This window comes from Lissotriton helveticus, chromosome 9, assembly GCF_964261635.1.
Source record: "Lissotriton helveticus chromosome 9, aLisHel1.1, whole genome shotgun sequence".
NCBI classification, from domain to species: Eukaryota; Metazoa; Chordata; class Amphibia; order Caudata; family Salamandridae; genus Lissotriton; species Lissotriton helveticus.
Window position 1 is genome coordinate 1280600457 of NC_136070.1, and position 21498 is coordinate 1280621954.

The following is a 21498-nucleotide window of genomic DNA, read 5'->3' on the forward strand; positions in this document are numbered from 1 at the left end:
TGGGGAGGGTAGGGGCAAGGCCTAGTGCAGAGACGAGTCTAAGGACGGAATCCGGGAGAGGCCAGGGGCCTTGGAGGGCGACGAGGTCCTTAGACGTATAGGACAGAATTTTGGCATAGTGACGTGCCCCTGGCCCCGTCAATGGTTAGAGCGGCAAACCCTGATGCAGAGGTCTGGCCCGGGACCAGGGTTCAATTCCTGCATCGGCGGCTCTTGGACTCAATTTCCCCGGACCTGATCATTCTCGCCTCGGTGTCTAGTCTAATCATGGGTCCCACTCTGTGACTCTGGGCAATGGCTTGCTTCATCTCCACAATGGCCCCAGCAGCGCTAGGATGCCTGGCTTCACCTTGGGGGTGCCCAGGAGTGGACTCCTCACAGGGAAAGCCAGGATGGGTTCCACAGCGGTATGAATACAGCGCTACGAGGCCTCCAGGTAGAAGTGCGCTATATAAATACAATACAATACAATATAATTGATGAAACGAGGCTGCTGTGGTAGACGCGTTCCCTGAAACAGAGAAATAGATTTCTTGTCGCTTCATAGGATGTAGCGTCAATGCCGAATGACCGAATGATGGAAATCAGAGGTTTGATGTAGAGGTTGAACAATGTGGGGCTCAAAGATGTGCCTTGGGGTATCCCGAGGTGACAACAAGGGTGTCTGAATGATAGGATCGTGGAGAGATTGTTTGGATTCTGCCCGCCAGAAAAGAGCCATCCACTGGGCTAGTGATCAGTGTAGAGTGAGATACGGTGTCCAAGGCGGAAGACGGATCCAAAAGGACCCGTGCCGCAGAACGACCGCTATGAAGGAGCATCGTGCGATCCTCAGTCACTGCCCAGAGGGCTGTTGTGGTGGTATGACCCGCACGAAAGCAGGATTCATCAATCTAGCGGACAGGCTCAAGCAGTTCAACAGATTCTGGCGTCCCATTGGTGGAGCGTGGGCGTTCCCATGCACCCACCTATGGATTCTGAAGCATTCCCAGATTTAACATCACTGGTGGACCTGGGAATGTGTCGGAATGCTACGCCTACCCAAGGGAGGCGTAATGAGGAGAAATGTCTTTATTTTTCCTAATTTTTTCCTCTTTCTACATGTGCTGCGTTCTGCAACAGACGTAAACAGAGGAAAACGCCTCCGAGGACTGTTTTTGTGCAGGAAGGTGTGGCGTGATCTCTGCACGCTCTTCAGCGTCTCACACTGGCCCTTGATCGATGCGATCATATTAGCGCTCCTGCAGGAGATCACACGTTCAATCTGCGGAGAATGTCACAGAAACGTTTAACGCAGTGCCGCTCATTGAGACAAGAGTATTTCAGGTAATCAACAGTTGCATGTCAGAGTTAATGGTATTTTGTATACCTTTAGGATTTGAACAATGTACTTTACGATCAGTGGAATTATAACTATGCTGACAGTCAAGCAGGCCTGGAAGCAACGTGTCTCAACCTCCTGCTTTCTTATCTGAGAAGGGGAACCTCGTTCTTTCCTGAAAACACTGGAAAAAACCGGTTAGATTCCAATTTATTGGCCATTGGGGGCGAGAGATGTTCTGCAACCGGAAAGTAGGCAACATTATTACATAATTTAGGAATTGATGGTTGCAACATATACGAAATAGTTGATGTGATTCTCTTATATATTTTTTTTAATTATTTGTCAAACCAAGAGAGAAGAAAGAAAAGAATAAAAATAAACTGAATCATCATAATCAGCACATAGACATCTCTGAGAAGTGATTACAATATAAAATTAAATAATTTTACTTGTAAAAAGAGGTGAAAAAAGAAGAGAGAACCGAGTACATTTCATATATCATTGGTTAGAGTTTAGAACAATGATCCCCAAATTATATTACATTTACGTATAGAGCAAACTCCCTTTGATTTAGCTAGCGCTTGCTCCATATCATATATTTGTCTAACTCATGTCCACCAATCCATTGCCGTAGGAGAGTTTGGTGAGATCCAGACCCAGGCTACTGTCAGTCTTGCAGAGACCAGCAAAATAGTTAATAAATATTCGGTATCAGATCCCGAGTTCCTTCTTCCCATCATTATTTACATGTTGGTTAAGGGTACTTCAGCCCCAAACTTTTGAGATAGAATTTGGCCACCTTCTGCCGGAATATAGAGAGTTCTGGACATGTAACGAACATATGTTTTATTTCCGCCGCAAAAAGACCGCATCTTGGGCATTTTGCCCGGACACTGGCCTGATTGTTAGGTGACCATTTTGCTATCCGATCCGGCGTATAATATAATAAACATATTGATCGTAACTGTCGCATTCGCAAATTGGAAGCATGTACTGCTTTACCCATTGTGCTAAGAGCGTGTGATATAGTGTCAACCTCGTTGACTGGGACTGGGACTTGGTTTGCCCAAGATGCCGCCCGCCTGCCCTTCGTCACTGGTGCCTGCCGTGGTGGCAAACAATCCACGAATCATCAAGAACAGGAGGCGGCACACCAGTAGCATCCACAGTGGGTTTATTGCACAAAAGAACAGTGCGTTTCGGCCAGCTGGCCTTCGTCTAATAATTGATTGATTACGCTATTCACTGCACTGCAGTGCCGACAACAGACAGATTATATTCTATATATGAATTGAAAATGTATAACAGTTTATTTACGCAATACAGTCAGCTTATAATTGTTAGATATTCTAAATTTAGCCACGATAATTTGCTTTTACATTTATTGTAAATGTCGGATGTTTTCTATGTCCATGATGACGGCATGTATACTTTAACGGTGCACGGAGCATTGACCTTTGAACTTGACGAAGGCCGGCTGGCCCAAACGCGTTGTACTTTTGTGCAATAAACCCACTGTGGATGCTACTGGTGTGCCGCCTCCTTGTTTACGCTTATTGTTCTTGATGATACATATATATATATATATTTACCCTCCAAAAGAAACGCAGCACTCACTGGGTTACCATATACATATGTGGGTTTATTCAATGCAAATGTAGACGTGTTTCGGTGAAGAGTCGCCTCCCTAAATGTTTTCAACATATATAGAGCGCACAGTGGTCAGAGTTGATTTAAATGTGGGAACCTCATCCTGATTGGCAGGTTCATAAGTGTGACAGTAACTGACGGACTTCCAAAAGTTTGTATCCACATCGCAGCCGCCATACTAACGGTGGACGCAATGCAAGTTTCTATCATACACTACAGGTGGGCCAGGAACCGAGGGGGGAGACCATTGATATATTTAGGAGGAGAGGATGTGTGTGACCCCCTCCCTAGGCTGCTGTCGGCCCCGGAGACCCCATCCCCCGGGGCCTGCCTTAATCAAAACAGGGGGGGTGCAAGTAGCCCCCATCCCTGGGCTGATTTTGGCACCAGGAACCCCATCCCTGGGGCCCGGCCGTATATAGAATTGGGAGAGGGGTCACGCGGCCCCCCTCCTCAGGCTGATTTTAGCCCTGGTGACCCAATTCCCAGGGGCCTGTCCATAACTACAAAGGGGAGGGGGTCTGCGTGGATCTCTTCCCTGAGCCATTAATGTCCCTGGGGACCCCATCCCCCAGGGCCAGGTCATATGCTAGGTCCTGGGTGCCTTTTCTTGGGATATAGAGGTTCGCCTGCCCGCACTGGCGTGGGCAGGAAAACGTGTGTTTGCTCTCGCTTGGCAGGGGCATTTTCATAACACATAGGGGCAGATTTACAAGCCCCATACGCCACTTTTACGACGCCGTTATGTCACTTCTGTGATGCAGCGACAGCGCAAATCCAGTGCCATGCAGTGGGGTATTTACAATGTGATGCATCTAGGCAGATGCGTCACGTTCTAAAGCCCTGCGCCACATGAAACCTGCGTCAGGTTTCATGTGGGCGTTTCGGCGCAGGAACGCCTCGGAAAAGTGGCAGAGTGAAATCTACACGATTTCACTCAGTCTCATCATCATCATAGTCCTTTATTCGGTATTTGAATAACACCATAAAAGTACACTTTATACAATTAAAAAGTCATAAGAAAATACACTTCATAAACTTCATGTGACATTTACCAATTCAGGTGCGAAGAAGAGGGGTTAACACCTTCAGCGCGGCGTGAATTCTCGCGCTGTGCTGAAGGTTCTAATGAGCCAACCGGCTCATGACGGAACGGTTCCGTCATGAGCACAGGCCAACCGACGCTCATGACGGAACCGTTCCGTCATGAGCATCGAAGGGGTTAACATAAGAAGGAAAAACACAAAGCAATCAATCAGCACTGCCCTCTTGTATTCCGGAGCCTTAAGGCAGCCCTAATAAAATTCATCACACAGGTCAACGTGAGGGGGTCATTTGCCTTTTGCAAGAACAGGAGAGCAACCTTAGCTTGTCGAAACTTGGCCTGCTTTAAAATACCTACTAAAAATCTACGTCTTGGAAGTACATAAAATCTGCATAATAATACAAAATGAAGGGTGTCCTGCGGAGACAGATTGTCGCAGCCGCAGGCGCCCTTCTGCTCAACAGTTGGAGTAAAACCTGGGGGATCAGCCAGTATGTGGTGTAAAAGGTTGAGCCTAAAACGGGTAATTAAAAATCTGTCCTGTGCATTAGGCATGAGAGTGAGATAGGGTTCCATGCTCTCCCCTGTTTGAACCAGGCTATACGCGCGGACTGTGGATTTGCCTCCTTCCTGTGCTGCCCTGCGCGAGGCTGCCTTCTCCAGGAATAATCTCTTTACTCTGGATTTGTTTTGAGGGATAATCTCTGCTGGATTTGTGAAGAGGTCCACACAGCCAATTTTTTCCAAAGAATTCTTAACGTACATTAGCCATGGGATTCTCATTCCCTTGTCCCTACCCCGACAGCCACTAATGATTTGTCTGCTAAGGTCAGCCTCTACATTCGTCCAGATATTAAGCCAGGCTATAAGGGGTCTGACCTTGACCAGGTCTTCGACATAGGGCCTTCCCAGTTACTCGTGGACGATCGAGGCTGGGGTACTTTTTGGGATTTGGAGGACTTTCCTGAAGTATTTGTTCTCCTCCACCTGGAGTTGCTGTGCAAAACCCCAAACTTCTGACCCCTAGGTCACTTTGGAGCAACATACAGAACTATACAAGTTCATGACTTGCTCTGGTCCCTCAGTCACTTTTCCGACGCCGCTGCGTCAAAACACTGCGCCTGCTTGTAGCAGTTGTAAGGAGTGACGCAGCACAGCTAGTACAGGGTGCCCCCGAGCAGTGCTGGAGTTGCGTCGCACTTGCGACATCAGATGCGTCACGCATCTGTCTATTCTTACGCCATGGTGCGCTGCATTGTAAATGCGGCGCATCCATGATGTCACAAGAGGTTTTTGCCGTGACGCAAAATAACTGGCGCATCCCTGCTGATATGCAGGGGTGCGCCAGTTATTGTAAATCTGCCCCTAGGTCCTCTCCCAGACGGCGGGAGCATGAAAAATGCTTTTCATCTGCGCTGAACCGGGCTGGGAAACAGATTAAAAGATTGCTTCCGCCCGCAGGTGCAATGCCAACTCCCACTGGAGGAGGGGAGCTTGCTGGGCTGGGCGGACCCTGATACTTCCTCCGTGGGCCCCCAACCATAGTGTGGTAGCTGCCCTTGGAGCACAGATTTTTAGCTTGGGTATTTTTAAGCCAAGCCCTTCATTACATTGGCCACGCCCCTTTGAGAGACCCCTTGTTTTTTCATTCCACTTAAAGCCCTGCATATACCTTTACTATATGAAATGCTCAGAATAAAATTCTTTTAGCACTTTGTGTCTCAATTCTAGACTTTGCAAGCGCTGTAAATATCCTTTATTTCTGCTTTGACTCCTATATATCTCCTTTCACCCCTTTACTTCCCTGCCTCTCCTTTTCTCCATCATTTTAGTTTACGCTTCTCTCCTTGTCATGTATTTCCTCCTCTAAGGAGGCTCGTTGGTGTTTCTCTATCTGTGTGTCTTCTATAATAAGAGCTGTCTGTGAATGAAGCCTCCGCCCTTCACCTGACGTCACGAGCTTTCAATGTATGATATGTGTATAATCTTATCGGCCCTCGTTCGTATTTCACATTAGAAAGCTTCTCTTTCTCTCGATATTTCCCTCCCCCCATGTTACCCCCCCCCCAGCAGGGTACATTAAGACCTCATCATTTCTATGCCGGGTCCTCCCTTCCCTCGTCATCTTCGGCGCTGTCTTTGCTTGGAAAGCGATCATCACCTCATCACTCCACTGAAGTAAACAGGCAGAATGGCTCAGCGAGTTAACCGCTTCCTGCTGACGGTGCCGCGTGAAGGGCTAAAAAGGCTGACCTTGGTGGTAAATTACAAATATTTCGGAGCAGGGTCCCCAAAACATATCTCGCCCCGGGCCCCAAAAACCTTGAACCGGCCCAATCCACCTGGTGGTCACACTCTGGATTTCACTGTGGCTCCCGCTTCGCTTCGTAAGTTTCTAGCCTCCATTCAAGCCCCATCCTTAGGTCTGGCTATTTTGCTCCCTTTTTTTGTGGCTTCTCTATTCGTTGGGCCAGTTGAGTGCGCCCACTCATGCTGTCCAGTTAAACGCCCCTGGTTTCAGTTAAATCCGGCTCTGACCTCTCTTGAGTCTTATGCGCCGCAGCGCCTCGTTAATACCTGCATGGACAAGCATGGACAAGGCGCTATCTGCAGTGACCTCCAGGCTCGCGCATTCCTGGGTGTGTTCCTGTCTGCTGGAGGATGGACGGAGGCCAGGCAGTCCCCCAGGTGAGCTGTGGACAAACAGCTGCAGGCAGGGGGGGGGGGGGGGGGAGAGGGGGGGTCCTCTGGCAGGAAACAGATCAATATTGTCCACAGCCCCCACCATCCAGGGGACCCCTGGAGAACGGAATGCTCTCTCTGTTCCACTCCTGTCTCTTATCTCTCTGGGGCCGATTCACAGAACTAACTTAAGACAAAATCCTAAAGTTACTACTTTTGGTATTCACAGAAGTTAGGATTTTGTCTTAAGTTTGTCTTAAGACAGACACATCTCCCAGATGCGTCACGTTGTAAGTACCCCGCGCCCCTTGCATCTTTTGCGCCGCCGCTGCGTCCCAAAAGAGACGCAACGGCGGCGTGAAAGGGGCGCAAGGGGCTTGTAAATCTTAGTGCATTGCATGCCCGCCCTGCTGCGACAAAGCGCGCTACGGATGCCGGATCACATTCTAGGCGCTATCTCCGAGCGTGGAGCAGAGCCCGGTCCGTGGACGCGCATCAGAGGGTCGGTCTGGGCGATGATTAACTCGCTGCTCTGAGCCCCCCCTCACCCCCGCGGAGATCTCTCTGGTAACCATGAGCGCCGGAAGCTCTAGGACCTCGGGGTTCTCATTAAATCTTTAGTACCAAGAGAACGAGCCCGTGTGCGTTCCCAGGCAGGAAACCCCGAAGCGCTGCGAAACCAGACACACGGCTAATGCCAGCCCCGCTGCTGTGGCGCAATGTGAGAGGAAGTGGCCACCCTCCCCTGTCTGGCGCCCTTCCTCCCCCCACCCCAAATTAAAGAGGGGCCCTGAGATGCCAGAAACCCACAGATATTCCTAGTGCTGCGGACCTTCTCAGGTGGTGTTTGGGCGCTAAGAAGCAGGTGCGCACCAGTAAAGCGAGAGGTGAAACCAGGAAGGGACATTTCAAGGCAAAAAACAGTAATGATGCATCGGTCTTAAAATGACCCCTATAATGTTTGAGCATCCTTGGGGTGGGGGGGGGGGGGCGGGGTCTGCCCGCGGTTTAGGACAGGACGTTATGTTTGGGTCAAAGTGCGCGGCCCAGGGCTATAACTTACGAAATGAAACATATTTTTATCAAGTAGCGCTTCGATGCCCCTGACGAGGCGCTGAAGCGGTTTCACTTAAACGGTGATATCCTTCGGGTGTTTTAAGACAAGGTAACACTCATAGTTCAACTGATAACTCAACGTTTAGAGGGGTCCCGTTTTAAGCCCACTGAGAGCGACATCATTTACTTATTTATTTATTTGTTTTTATATAGCGCGACCTTTACCCGATGGTGTCAGAGCGCTTTACAAGAGAATCGATTACATTACGTAGGGACCTCATAATACATGAATTACACAAAAGATACAGATAAACTATAAATTCACATACGAATGGTAGTAAGTACATAAGTCTGCTATAGATACTAGTAGTTAGAGATACATATATACAAGTTGCAAATTGACTCAGGATTACATTTTTAAAAGAGTTCAGCTGCGCGAGGCGCCGCAGGGTAGCTCAGCGTGTTGAGAGCCTGCTGCAGCGAAAGTGCGTGGTGTCGGTGGGACCACCAGCCGACATCTCACCAGCCACCACTAAGATAAAACAGTAAAGAAAGCTCGGGCAGGTAACAATAAATGAAATATACAGCTATACTTGTCTAGCGCCGGAGCATTCTGTTCGGACATCGGTGCGCTGTGCAAGTGGCTTCCATTCATACATAAACCCAGACGTGGGACTGCACAGTTCCGCAAACAATAGCGCCTGGAACCCACTGCACTGAGGTGGTCATCTCCATACCTGTGCTCCGGTGCCCCTGTCTGCAGCCGCTCTCTGTCCCTGCCACTCGTCTCTCGCAGTGAACACCAGCCCAGCAGACAGGGAATGTTAACACCCGCCCCTGGCCAGCACGCCCCCTCCCCCCCACCTTCACTTGAGGCCCAGACCAGTAAAACAGGTTTTCTTTGAAGATTCCTCGAAACAGAGGTTGGCGGAGCCCAGCCACGGACCACAGTGGCATAAACCCGAGGGGGCCTCCCTGCAAAGTACATGGAGCCCCTCCCCCTCACCCCCACTCACCACTTTGCCACACCACCAAAAAATCAGGTGTATTTTGAATTGAAACCTCCAACATTTAATGAAATGTCTCAATATTCGCAGGCTCAAAGTTCTAAAAAGAAAGTGACAAACACTCTTAGCATATAAACTACGCCATTTGTAACATTATTGTCGAGAGCAGAATATTTTACTGAGACAGAAATCAGAACAATAACAAGGAGCGGCCCTATGGTCTCAGGAACTGACCACGGCTGACGGCCCTATGGTCTCAGGAACTGACCACGGCTGACGGCCCTATGGTCTCAGGAACTGACCACGGCTGACGGCCCTATGGTCTCAGGAACTGACCACGGCTGACGGCCCTATGGTCTCAGGAACTGACCACGGCTGACGGCCCTATGGTCTCAGGAACTGACCACGGCTGACGGCCCTATGGCCTCAGGAACTGACCACGGCTGACGGCCCTATGGCCTCAGGAACTGACCACGGCTGACGGCCCTATGGTCTCAGGAACTGACCACGGCTGACGGCCCTATGGCCTCAGGAACTGACCACGGCTGACGGCCCTATGGTCTCAGGAACTGACCACGGCTGACGGCCCTATGGTCTCAGGAACTGACCACGGCTGACGGCCCTATGGCCTCAGGAACTGACCACGGCTGACGGCCCTATGGTCTCAGGAACTGACCACGGCTGACGGCCCTATGGTCTCAGGAACTGACCACGGCTGACGGCCCTATGGTCTCAGGAACTGACCACGGCTGACGGCCCTATGGTCTCAGGAACTGACCACGGCTGACGGCCCTATGGTCTCAGGAACTGACCACGGCTGACGGCCCTATGGTCTCAGGAACTGACCACGGCTGACGGCCCTATGGTCTCAGGAACTGACCATGGCTGAAGAACGAAGAACAGACACATGAGGTCAGAATTAGAAACGACATTGATGGAAAATAACTTGTAACGTTTTTTATTTCTTTTGACTAGTTTTTATTGGAGTTTTTATACATAAAACATATAACATATAACATATAATCATCAGAGCTATGCTGGTACATGGTAGCAGCCCAGCCTGGCTATGTTACTGGTAGTACAGGCTCGCAATAACTTGTAACTTTTAAAGACAATCGCAAACCTGCAATTTCACAGACTCGACTGACAATATACACAAGTAGTACACGAGAGTTAACTCAGTATCCTAATAGCTCCAAGAGAAATAAACTGGCATGAAATATGTGCATGGCACACAGTTGCGTCTGTCAGGGGGTGTGTATGACAATAACCACTCTATAGTATTTAAAATGAACTGAGGATGTAATTTAAATTTCTACCATCAGGGCATCATTAGTCAGCAGGACAAAAACAGGCAGAAAAACGAGGCTGAGGATGAAAACTGCTTGGATGCTTCAGAGCACTGATGCAGATGTCTGTCTGTATTTATCATTTCTGTAAACAATGCTAATTACAAGGTTTAAGGTGCACATGTTATAGACAGGTGCAAACAGCACCATAAATAGCACATTATGAAGGATAAAAACAAACCATATCAGCGAGTGTCCAATGACAGACTCTATACTACCTGCAGCTGGTGAAGCAAAGGAGAAGGCGCAAATACTTTCAAAGTGCAGAATAAAACAATCATCCATCCAGCAATATACAAAACGTAAGCGTGTTTTGTAAAGCAATCCCCCCTTCTTCTTGCATCAAGATGAAAACACTTACAAAGTGCCTGATAAAAACAAATCCAGCTGAATGCAGAAATGAAGCCAGGTTGGTCAAACAATTCCCCCTTCGGTTTGCGCATGAAGGCGCAAATACTTCAAAGTGACTGGTCAAACAACGACAAGCAGAGCAGCAGCCATGGCTCGTGCAGGTCGCTATAACGGGCGGTGACGTCAGGCAGAGGAGGGGCAGGGTGGGGGGTTGTAAAATGCCACATATGGACAATGTCAGGTAAGTACCGAAAAAAAAAAAACAACGAATTCCGTAACCCGCACCTCATTGCCAAATGTGATGCAGCGCAGGTAACGAAATTCGTTTTTTTTTTCTGTACTTACCTGACATCGTCCATATCCCGCATTTTACAACCCCCCACCCTGCCCCTCCTCTGCCTGACGTCACCGCCCGGTGTAACGCCCTGCACGAGCCATGGCTGCACAGCAGCATACACAAATCAAAGCAGTTTAATCAGACAATGGCGGTTTGGTTTGTGCATGAACGTGCAGATATTTCAAAGCGCCTCTTAAAACAATAACAGGTACAGCAGGCAGCAGCATACAAACATCCCTGTACTGTACCCTTCCCAGGCACACACACATCTGGCGCAGAGTCAACGCTCCGGCGCAGCACCGCACATCTACCTGAAGTAGGTCAAGGGTGAGTCGAGCACACAGCAGCTGAGCTGTTAAAAAAGTGAGTGAGCCTGTAGGCCTCACTCCAATGACACAGGGTTAAAAGGACCTGTTCACTACTGCTGATCACTACACGCTACGCTGCCACCACCGCCCTTGTGCTGCTTAACTCCTGGTGAAGGCGGTAGCCTTCCACCACTATGAGGATAGCACTTTCGGTGCCCCTACAATCCCAACAAGACTGCTTTTGTGAGACAGGCCTGTGTCATGACACACCTGAATGATCTGTGCTCACTTAAGACAAAAAAATCAGCAATAGGTATCACGACAACTGGGGAGGGGTATATATCGTTAAACATTCAGAGGACTTTCCCACGCCATATAGGTAGGGAGATAGATAGATGGACGGATAGACGGATAGACGGATAGACAGATAGACAGATAGACAGACGGACAGATGGACAGATGGATAGATGGATAGATGGATAGATGGATAGATGGATAGATGGACAGATGGACAGATGGACAGATGGACAGATGGACAGATGGACAGATGGACAGATAGACAGATAGATAGATAGATAGATAGATAGATAGATAGATAGATAGATAGATAGATAGATAGATAGATAGATAGATAGATAGATAGATAGATAGATAGATAGATGGATGGATGGATGGATGGATGGATGGATGGATGGATGGATGGATGGATGGATGGATGGATAGATAGATAGATAGATAGATAGATAGATAGATAGATAGATAGATAGATAGATAGATAGATAGATAGATAGATAGATAGACAGACAGATAGATAGACAGATAGATAGATACCATATTCTTTAAGGGGAGAAAAAGTAATCTGTAATGCAATTATTAGGGCATTTCATGCAGATTCAAGATCTTGATTGCAGGTTTCGAAAACCTCTCTTCGAAACCACAATAGTGTAGGCAAATAGCTTGTTACTCTTCTCCTTGAGCCGGAAGGTGGGCATGGTACCATAAATTAAGGTAACACTTAGGTTTTCTATATCATCTCATCTTACTTTATTGTCTATTTTGAGTTTCTTCCTGCTAAAAAAAGATCCTTAATATTTCTCTTCAAGATTACAATATTTTGCAATCTCTTTTGAATGCTCAAGTGGTATTTCTCACTATGGTTATAAAAGCAGAAAATGCAGCACTCATGGGTCGTCGGGTCGGCACTCGGGAGAAGGCAATTCTATATTTCACCAAAAATGGTGCAGAGAAAATGAATGGTTTTAAATCAAAGGAAACATTAAGCCCCTAATTACAAGTGGTTTGGATTGAGATGCCAGAATACCGTCTATCCAGAAAGAGCGATTCCAGACGGCATAGGCTGCTGTTCTGAGTACTGGTCCCTAGAATGTGAAATAACACGTGAACTGGGAATTACCTGGTCCAAAATGACATGTGGCAACTCCCTTCTGTGGATAAATCTGCTTCGATTCATGACCAGCAATTAGGGGGTGATTAATGGGTGTAGGACCAGGTCAGCCTTTGTTGGGTGAGTCGGGCTTCAGGGGGTATTACAGGCAAAGGGTTCTGATATCGTAGGAGGGGGACCAGAAAATGATGTGTATTCTTGGGGCTGATTTCCAAGAGTAAGCCAGGAGTTTTCCTGGTTTATTAATGAAATGCAGAAGCAAGCCAGGAGTACTGCAAGAACACGTCATACGTACTCATAGCAAACCTTTTGTGAATGAGGCCGTGTGTGTATTGAGCTCCATGAGACAATTCACAAAAGATTCGCTGGAAATAGGTGAGACGTACACATATAGGGGTATATTATCTTTTTTTTTTTTTCGACTCTCAGAGCTAGTCATCTCCAACATATGTTGTGTTATTTCCTAGTCTTCTGTCTTTTTTTAATTTAAATTTTTTTTATTGTTAGCCGGCTGACAGAAAAAGTAGAAGACAAAAAGAATACATAAATGGTTTCATAAATATACAGAGAGACATTTAAAGTATATATGTTTACAGACCAAATAATTTGATATAAGGAGACAATAAAGAGAGTTCCTATTACAAAATCAATCTATAAACGTATTCTTTCTTTGCAGTAAGAAAAGAAACAAGAAAAACTTAACAGTTATGCAGCGTTTGAGTAAACTTTTACTTTAAAAAGGTACCCCAGTTTCTATTAAATTTTATCAGTGAGCGTGTTCCCCTAAGATTTGCTAGGGCTAACTCCATGGCATGTATCTCTGTAACTAGTGTCCACCACTTCCAAACCGTCGGCGGTTCCGGATCTATCCAGGTCCTTGCCAAGGTTAATTTGGCACAAGAGATGAGTATAGTGGCTAGGGCTGATTGTGGGGGTGAAGAAAGATTAAGATCTAGTAAGACCGAGGCAGCCGTAATTGTGGAAAACAAAATGTTTTTTAATCTAAGAACATACTGTATATCCCCCCAAAAGGTCTTGAGTTTGGGGCAGGAATACAGCATATGCTCTAGATTGGCTGCGTCAGTTGAGCATTTAGGGCATTTAGTACGATTGCTAAATAAGGCATTGGTGGACCATCTAGAGATTCTTTCGGGTGTGTAATAGAGCATGCAGGTCGTTCTAAATTGTTGTAGCCGAAGGCTGGATGATCGTACAAGGCTATTTATGTTAGCCAGGGAGTGCTCAATCTGATTAGAAGTAATATTTAGATTTAGTTGAGTGTTCCATTTCGCGGCCAGTTTGTCGCCATCATTCCTTTTAAACATACTGAGTATTTTATAGGCTTCACTAATCACTGATTTGTTTTTTTTTGAGTAAAGACACGTCCATATGTCACATTCCGTGATATTTTGAATCTTTTTCTTATTAATCAAATAGTCGTGCAATTGCAGATGCTTATATCTTGTGGCTTCTGGTAAATCATATAGCTGTTTGAGCGTGTTAAAATCTAGAAACCCCTGTAAGCCATACAGATCCGCCAGTGTCTTAATCCCAAGAGACGCCCAGTTATAAGTAATAGTATCCGTGAAGATAGCCGGGAGACCTGGGTTGCCCCACAGCGGTAATTTCGGGTGAAAAAAAGTTGTTTTACAAAATTTTAATACATTGAGCCAGATCCTAACAATGTCTCTAGCAGTCTTAAATCTCACCCTCTTGTAGTAGTTCGGGTCATTAACTCTGAGTAGAAAAAATTGTGAGTCTTGTTTCAACATAAAAAAATGGAAAAAAAGAACTCTGTCTCCATGCAATAAGGAACGTAGACGTGTAAAAAACGCGGACCAGAAGTATAGTTTAAAGTCTGGGAAATTCAGCCCTCCTTTATTTGTATTATTTTTTAACATTTTTAATGATCTTCTGGCCTTTTTGTAACTCCATATAAAGCTACTCAAGAGTCCGTCTAGATGCTGAAAGAATTTATTATTTAGTGCAAGTGGAATAGATCGAAATAAGTAAACAAACTTTGGTAAAACTTTCATCTTGATAAGATTGATTCTGCTAATCAGATTCAGGGGTAATTTATTCCATTTTTTCAGTAGAAGAGTAGTTTTTTTAATCAAATCATTATAGTTTATATTATTGATATCTTGTAGTATGGCCGTTATTTTAACCCCTAGATAGGTTGCCTCTTTACAGATCTCGGGAATAGCCACGGTGGGGGAATAATTAGCTATAATTTGTGTCTTCTGTCGGTTAAGTTTATAGCCTGACACCTTCCCAAATTTCCCGGCCTCTATGAATATTCCTTTCAGCGCTTTAGCAATGTCGGTGGTGTATACAGCAATGTCATCCGCATAGGCTGTCAATTTCAGCTCCTGTGAGCCGGAACTGAAAGGCACGATCAGGTTCTGAGAATGAAGGGCTAGCAAGAATGGTTCTAATGAGAGGGCAAATAAGAGGGGTGAAAGGGGGCATCCTTGATGAGTCCCACGCAGAATGGGAAATTCTGATGAAGTCAGGCCCCCATAGCTAATGCGGGGGGTGGGTTTGTCGTAGAGTGCTTTTATACCCTTCAAAAAGTTCCCCCAAAAACCCATTTTAGACAGCACACTCCAGAGATAGTCCCACCCCACTCGGTCAAAGGCTTTTTCAGCATCTAATAAAATCATGCCGAGTGGGGTGGACTCAGTCTCCGCGACATCGAACGCTGTAATAGCCATATTTACATGTGTCGTTGTATCTCTCCCAGAGATGAACCCGTGTTGTTGCGGGTTAACTATTTTGGGCATAAATGGGGCTAATCTAAGTGCCATAATTTTAGCAAATATTTTCGCATCAGTATTTATCAGCGAAATGGGACGATATGACCCTCTCTCCTCCTTGGGCTTACCTTTCTTTAAGAAGAAAATTATTTTTGTCCTGTTCCAGGATTTGGGAGCCATTCCATTTTGTCCAATTGATTGCATGACTTCTAGCAGTAGCTGTTCTGGTTCTGATCTGCAGATTTTGTATAGTTCCAAGGGTATCGCATCCTCTCCTGCCGCTTTACCGATAGGTAGGTGTTAGAACCTGGGGTAGCCTGGCCTAGGGCAAGACATATATTTCAGAGGCACTGTGTTAGGTTGCAGACCACCCAAGAGTAAATCCACGCAATAGCACACCAAAAAGAAAACACTACACCAAAAATGTGGAAAAATAAGTACTGCTTTATAAAAATAATATACTCTGTTCTCTTAATATATATAGCTTATAACATTTCAGGTTACTTTAGAATCAGCAATTACCTTTTAAACTGCTAAGCAATTTATCAATTAAACTCCAAGGTACATTACATTTGCCAGGTAATCAATAATGGCACTTTCAAAAATAACAAATCACCACATTAAGCAGAATTAGCAGTACACCTCATTAAGCGCTATAATTATTTAAACTTTGGTATAATGACTTCCTATGACTTTCAAAGAGGCAGTATCAGCACTTTACATTAGATCAGCTTTCAGCATTTATCATTAACCAAACTTTTAATCAGAACCCAGCATTAACCAGATTTGACTTCAGTGGGGAAGTCCAGTTTAACCAGTAAACTCTATGAGAAGTTAATTCCTTCACTTTATCAGCAGGATCCTTTGTTCTACTCCCCAACCTAGGTGAAACAGGGTTGAAAACGACCAGTGTCTTATTTGCCTTACTGTAGGCACTAGCGCTGCTTCCCCCTGTACTTTCACCTCCTTACTTGAGTTTATTAGGTTGCTGGGTCCTTCCTTCGCCAGTCACTTGGTGGAATTCACCACCGATATGGCCAGGGAAAACGAGGGTGGAAAAGGCTCTCTCGCCTCACAGCGCTTTCCCCCCCCCCTCCTCACTCAGGCCAGCTCCTCTTGCCTAGCGCTAGAGTGGAGGGAAGAAACGATGGTAGTAAGCCCCCTCAGTTCCCCCTCTCTGCTCGGCCAGCTTCTCCTTGTGGCGTGTGAGCAGAGGGGAGAGGCGGGACACACGCTCTGGCTGCAGCGGCAGTCGGCGCTCTTCCTTCGTGCTGACCGGCGAGAGCTGCTACTCCCGCTGACATGCGCGGGGACGCCCGTGTAGGATCCGCCTCTCACGACGGCTGATCCCTGAGGAGACGCTTCTCTCTCGGGCCTGCCCACTTCGGTGCCCCTCCTTCCGGGGACGTCAGCTTCAGCCGGGGTATGCGCGTAGGCGCGTTCACTTTCTCCTCCACCGGGTCACTGCAGGCAACGCGTCAATAACGCGGAAGGCGCCCCCGGGGTCCCGAATATGAGGGTAAGCCTCGCCAGGCTTCACCGGCTCAGTGGATCCCGGGTCGTGATATTACCAGACACGAACGGTGCCCCAGGGGTCCCGGCCAAGGCGGCGCTGCCTCAGTAAGTCTGGCACCCTTCACCTCCAAAGCACCTCAGTCACAGTCCGGCGCCAATCTCTCCTGGCCACTGCTCCACAGCAGGTGAGAGGGGGCGCCCTATGGGATGATTAAATAAGGGGACAGGCGCTGAATCTAGGGCAGACTGATATTGGGGCCAAATTAAAGGATGAGAGCCACAAGGTCTAACTCTACACTGTTTTGAGGAAATCACAACAGAATTCCCTTCACTGGGCAGAGGACTGCACTCCGCAGCGCTGCAGTCTCCTTCTCCTCAAGACTTCCCCTATATGAGTTAGACAAGGGGCAAGCTGGGCGCCCAGGGTCTCCAGTAACTTCCCACAGCGGGGCCAAGACAAGTAACTAAAAGGGGAGTAGTAGGTTGGACCAAATAGGCAGCTTCCCAGTCCAGGAGGTCAACCCTAAGTCTAACCTTTTCCCACCCTTAGCCACCACCTGTCCTCCAGCTGACTTCCACAGGTAGACAAAATGGCTGCCCCGCATTCCGCCTTATATAGGCTGCCCTTCAGTGGTCCAGAATGGACCAGAAGGTTCTAGAACGCCCTATGCTAGGCTATGGCCAAGTTCTGAGTGTGACAGTTAGGGCAGTTGGTGGCCACCATTTTAGGTGGTGCCAACTTTCCTGTCAGAACAGGCCTCTGGGCCTGAGGTAAAAGATTATGGGGGGAAAGAAAGAACACCTATCCCCTTGACCAACACCTATAAAAAGTAGTAGACACAAAAATACTAAGGTTGTGAGGGGCAAAAAGGGGACAAAATAAAGAATAATGAGGAGGGACTGCGCAAAAAATCCAGACAGGTCTAACAGTAGGGAATTATTAGCCTGATGTAGTTCAGTCAATGATATTTCGTTAGACAGTGAACCCAAACCTAATAAGTCCTCTGTGTTCAGTAAATAATCATTAACATATTCCCGGACTAGGTCTTGATCTACAGGGCTATCTGGGGTATATAAGTTAGGGTATATTATCAAGGACCGGTGTTAAAATTATCGCCGTTTTATCGGCAGGAAACTGCCGATAAAAAGGCGATAATGGGCTTGATAATACGCCCTTGTTAATTCCCATAGAAGCCCATGTTAACACCAGAACATGGGCTTCTATGAGAATTAACAAGAGCCTATTATCAAGCCCATTATCGCCGTTTTATCAGCAGTTTCCTGCCTTTATCGGCAGTTTCCTGCCTGATCCTGCCTGGGACTGTTATCACTGGGCCGCTCCGCAGCCAGCACACAGCGGTCAGATCCTGCCTGGGGCTGTTGTCGCTGGGCCGCTCTGCAGCCAGCACACAGCGGTCAGATCCTGCCTGGGGCTGTTGTCTGTGGGCCGCTCTGCAGCCAGCACACTGCGGTCAGATCCTGCCTGGGACTGTTGTCGCTGGGCCGCTCCGCAGCCAGCACACAGCGGTCAGATCCTGCCTGGGGCTGTTGTCGCTGGGCCGCTCTGCAGCCAGCACACTGCGGTCAGATCCTGCCTGGGACTGTTGTCGCTGGGCCGCTCCGCAGCCAGCACACAGCGGTCAGATCCTGCCTGGGACTGTTGTCGCTGGGCCGCTCTGCAGCCAGCACACAGCGGTCAGATCCTGCCTGGGGCTGTTGTCTGTGGGCCGCTCTGCAGCCAGCACACTGCGGTCAGATCCTGCCTGGGACTGTTGTCGCTGGGCCGCTCTGCAGCCAGCACACAGCGGTCAGATCCTGCCTGGGGCTGTTGTCTGTGGGCCGCTCTGCAGCCAGCACACTGCGGTCAGATCCTGCCTGGGACTGTTGTCGCTGGGCCGCTCCGCAGCCAGTACACAGCGGTCAGATCCTGCCTGGGACTGTTGTCGCTGGGCCGCTCCGCAGCCAGCACACAGCGGTCAGATCCTGCCTGGGGCTCTTGTCTGTGGGCCGCTCCGCAGCCAGCACACAGCGGTCAGATCCTGCCTGGGACTGTTGTCTGTGGGCCGCTCCGCAGCCAGCACACTGCGGTCAGATCCTGCCTGGGACTGTTGTCTGTGGGCCGCTCCGCAGCCAGCACACAGCGGTCAGATCCTGCCTGGGACTGTTGTCGCTGGGCCGCTCCGCAGCCCGCACACAGCGGTCAGATCCTGCCTGGGGCTGTTGTCGCTGGGCCGCTCCGCAGCCAGCACACAGCGGTCAGATCCTGCCTGGGACTGTTGTCGCTGGCCCGCTCCGCAGCCAGCACACAGCGGTCAGATCCTGCCTGGGACTGTTGTCACTGGGCCGCTCCGCAGCCAGCACACAGCGGTCAGATCCTGCCTGGGACTGTTGTTGCTGGGCCGCTCCGCAGCCAGCACACAGCGGTCAGATCCTGCCTGGGACTGTTGTCGCTGGGCCGCTCCGCAGCCAGCACACAGCGGTCAGATCCTGCCTGGGACTGTTATCGCTGGGCCGCTCCGCAGCCCGCACACAGCGGTCAGATCCTGCCTGGGACTGTTGTCACTGGGCCGCTCCGCAGCCAGCACACAGCGGTCAGATCCTGCCTGGGACTGTTGTCACTGGGCCGCTCCGCAGCCAGCACACAGCGGTCAGATCCTGCCTGGGACGGTTGTCGCTGGGCCGCTCCGCAGCCAGCACACAGCGGTCAGATCCTGCCTGGGGCTGTTGTCGCTGGGCCGCTCCGCAGCCAGTACACAGCGGTCAGATCCTGCCTGGGACTGTTGTCTGTGGGCCGCTCCGCAGCCAGCACACTGCGGTCAGATCCTGCCTGGGGCTCTTGTCTGTGGGCCGCTCCGCAGCCAGAACACAGCGGTCAGATCCTGCCTGGGACTGTTGTCTGTGGGCCGCTCTGCAGCCAGCACACAGCGGTCAGATCCTGCTGGGACTGTTGTCGCTGGGCCGCTCCGCAGCCAGCACACAGCGGTCAGATCCTGCTGGGACTGTTGTCGCTGGGCCGCTCCGCAGCCAGCACACAGCGGTCAGATCCTGCCTGGGACTGTTGTCACTGGGCCGCTCTGCAGCCAGCACACAGCGGTCAGATCCTGCCTGGGACTGTTGTCGCTGGGCCGCTCCGCAGCCAGCACACAGCGGTCAGATCCTGCCTGGGACTGTTGTCGCTGGGCCGCTCCGCAGCCAGCACACAGCGGTCAGATCCTGCCTGGGACTGTTGTCGCTGGGCCGCTCCGCAGCCAGCACACAGCGGTCAGATCCTGCCTGGGACTGTTGTCGCTGGGCCGCTCCGCAACCAGCACACAGCGGTCAGATACTGCCTGGGACTGTTGTCGCTGGGCCGCTCCGCAGCCAGAACACAGCGGTCAGATCCTGCCTGGGGCTCTTGTCTGTGGGCCGCTCCGCAGCCAGCACACAGCGGTCAGATCCTGCCTGGGGCTGTTGTCTGTGGGCCGCTCCGCAGCCAGCACACAGCGGTCAGATCCTGCCTGGGGCTGTTGTCGCTGGGCAGCTCCGCAGCCAGCAGACAGCGGTCAGATCCTGCCTGGGACTGTTGTCGCTGGGCCGCTCCGCAGCCAGCACACAGCGGTCAGATCCTGCCTGGGACTGTTGTCGCTGGGCCGCTCCGCAGCCAGCACACAGCGGTCAGATCCTGCCGGGGACTGTTGTCGCTGGGCCGCTCCGCAGCCAGCACACAGCGGTCAGATCCTGCCTGGGGCTGTTGTCGCTCGGCCGCTCCGCAGCCAGCACACAGCGGTCAGATCCTGCCTGGGACTCTTGTCGCTGGGCTGCTCCGCAGCCAGCACACAGCGGTCAGATCCTGCCTGGGGCTGTTATCGCTGGGCCGCTCCGCAGCCAGCACACAGCGGTCAGATCCTGCCTGGGACTGTTGTCTGTGGGCCGCTCCGCAGCCAGCACACTGCGGTCAGATCCTGCCTGGGGCTCTTGTCTGTTGGCCGCTCCGCAGCCAGCACACAGCGGTCAGATCCTGCCTGGGGCTGTTGTCGCTGGGCCGCTCCGCAGCCAGCAGACAGCGGTCAAGTCCTGCCTGGGGCTGTTATCGCTGGGCCGCTCCGCAGCCAGCACACAGCGGTCAGATCCTGCCTGGGACTGTTATCGCGGGGCCGCTCCGCAGCCAGAACACAGCGGTCAGATCCTGCCTGGGACTGTTGTCGCTGGGCCGCTCCGCAGCCAGTACACAGCGGTCAGATCCTGCCTGGGACTGTTGTCGCTGGGCCGCTCCGCAGCCAGTACACAGCGGTCAGATCCTGCCTGGGACTGTTGTCGCTGGGCCGCTCCGCAGCCAGTACACAGCGGTCAGATCCTGCCTGGGACTGTTGTCGCTGGGCCGCTCCGCAGCCAGCACACAGCGGTCAGATCCTGCCTGGGACTGTTGTCACTGGGTCGCTTGGCAGCCAGCATACAGCGGTCAGATCCTGCCCGGGACTGTTATCGCTGGGCCGCTCCGCAGCCAGCACACAGCAGTCAGATCCTGCTGGGACTGTTGTCGCTGGGCCGCTCCGCAGCCAGCACACATTGGTTAGATCCTGCCGGGGACTGTTGTCGCTGGGCCGCTCCGCAGCCAGCACACAGCGGTCAGATCCTGCCTGGGACTGTTGTCGCTGGGCCGCTCCGCAGCCAGCACACTGCGGTCAGATCCTGCCTGGGACTGTTGTCGCTGGGCCGCTCTGCAGCCAGCAC

The 21498-nt window shown here is 50.0% G+C and overlaps 1 protein-coding gene across 1 annotated transcript in view; it reads right to left on the reverse strand.

Moving 5' to 3' along the window:
- LOC144782486 (deoxyribonuclease gamma-like) overlaps positions 1-8567 on the reverse strand; it is a 128835-nt gene extending 120268 nt beyond the window's left edge. The window contains exon 1 of the mRNA XM_078661872.1: positions 8495-8567. The gene's annotated coding sequence lies outside the window, so the exon portion shown is untranslated. The remainder of the gene's footprint in view (positions 1-8494) is intronic.
- Between the last annotated feature and the right edge of the window lie 12931 nt (positions 8568-21498).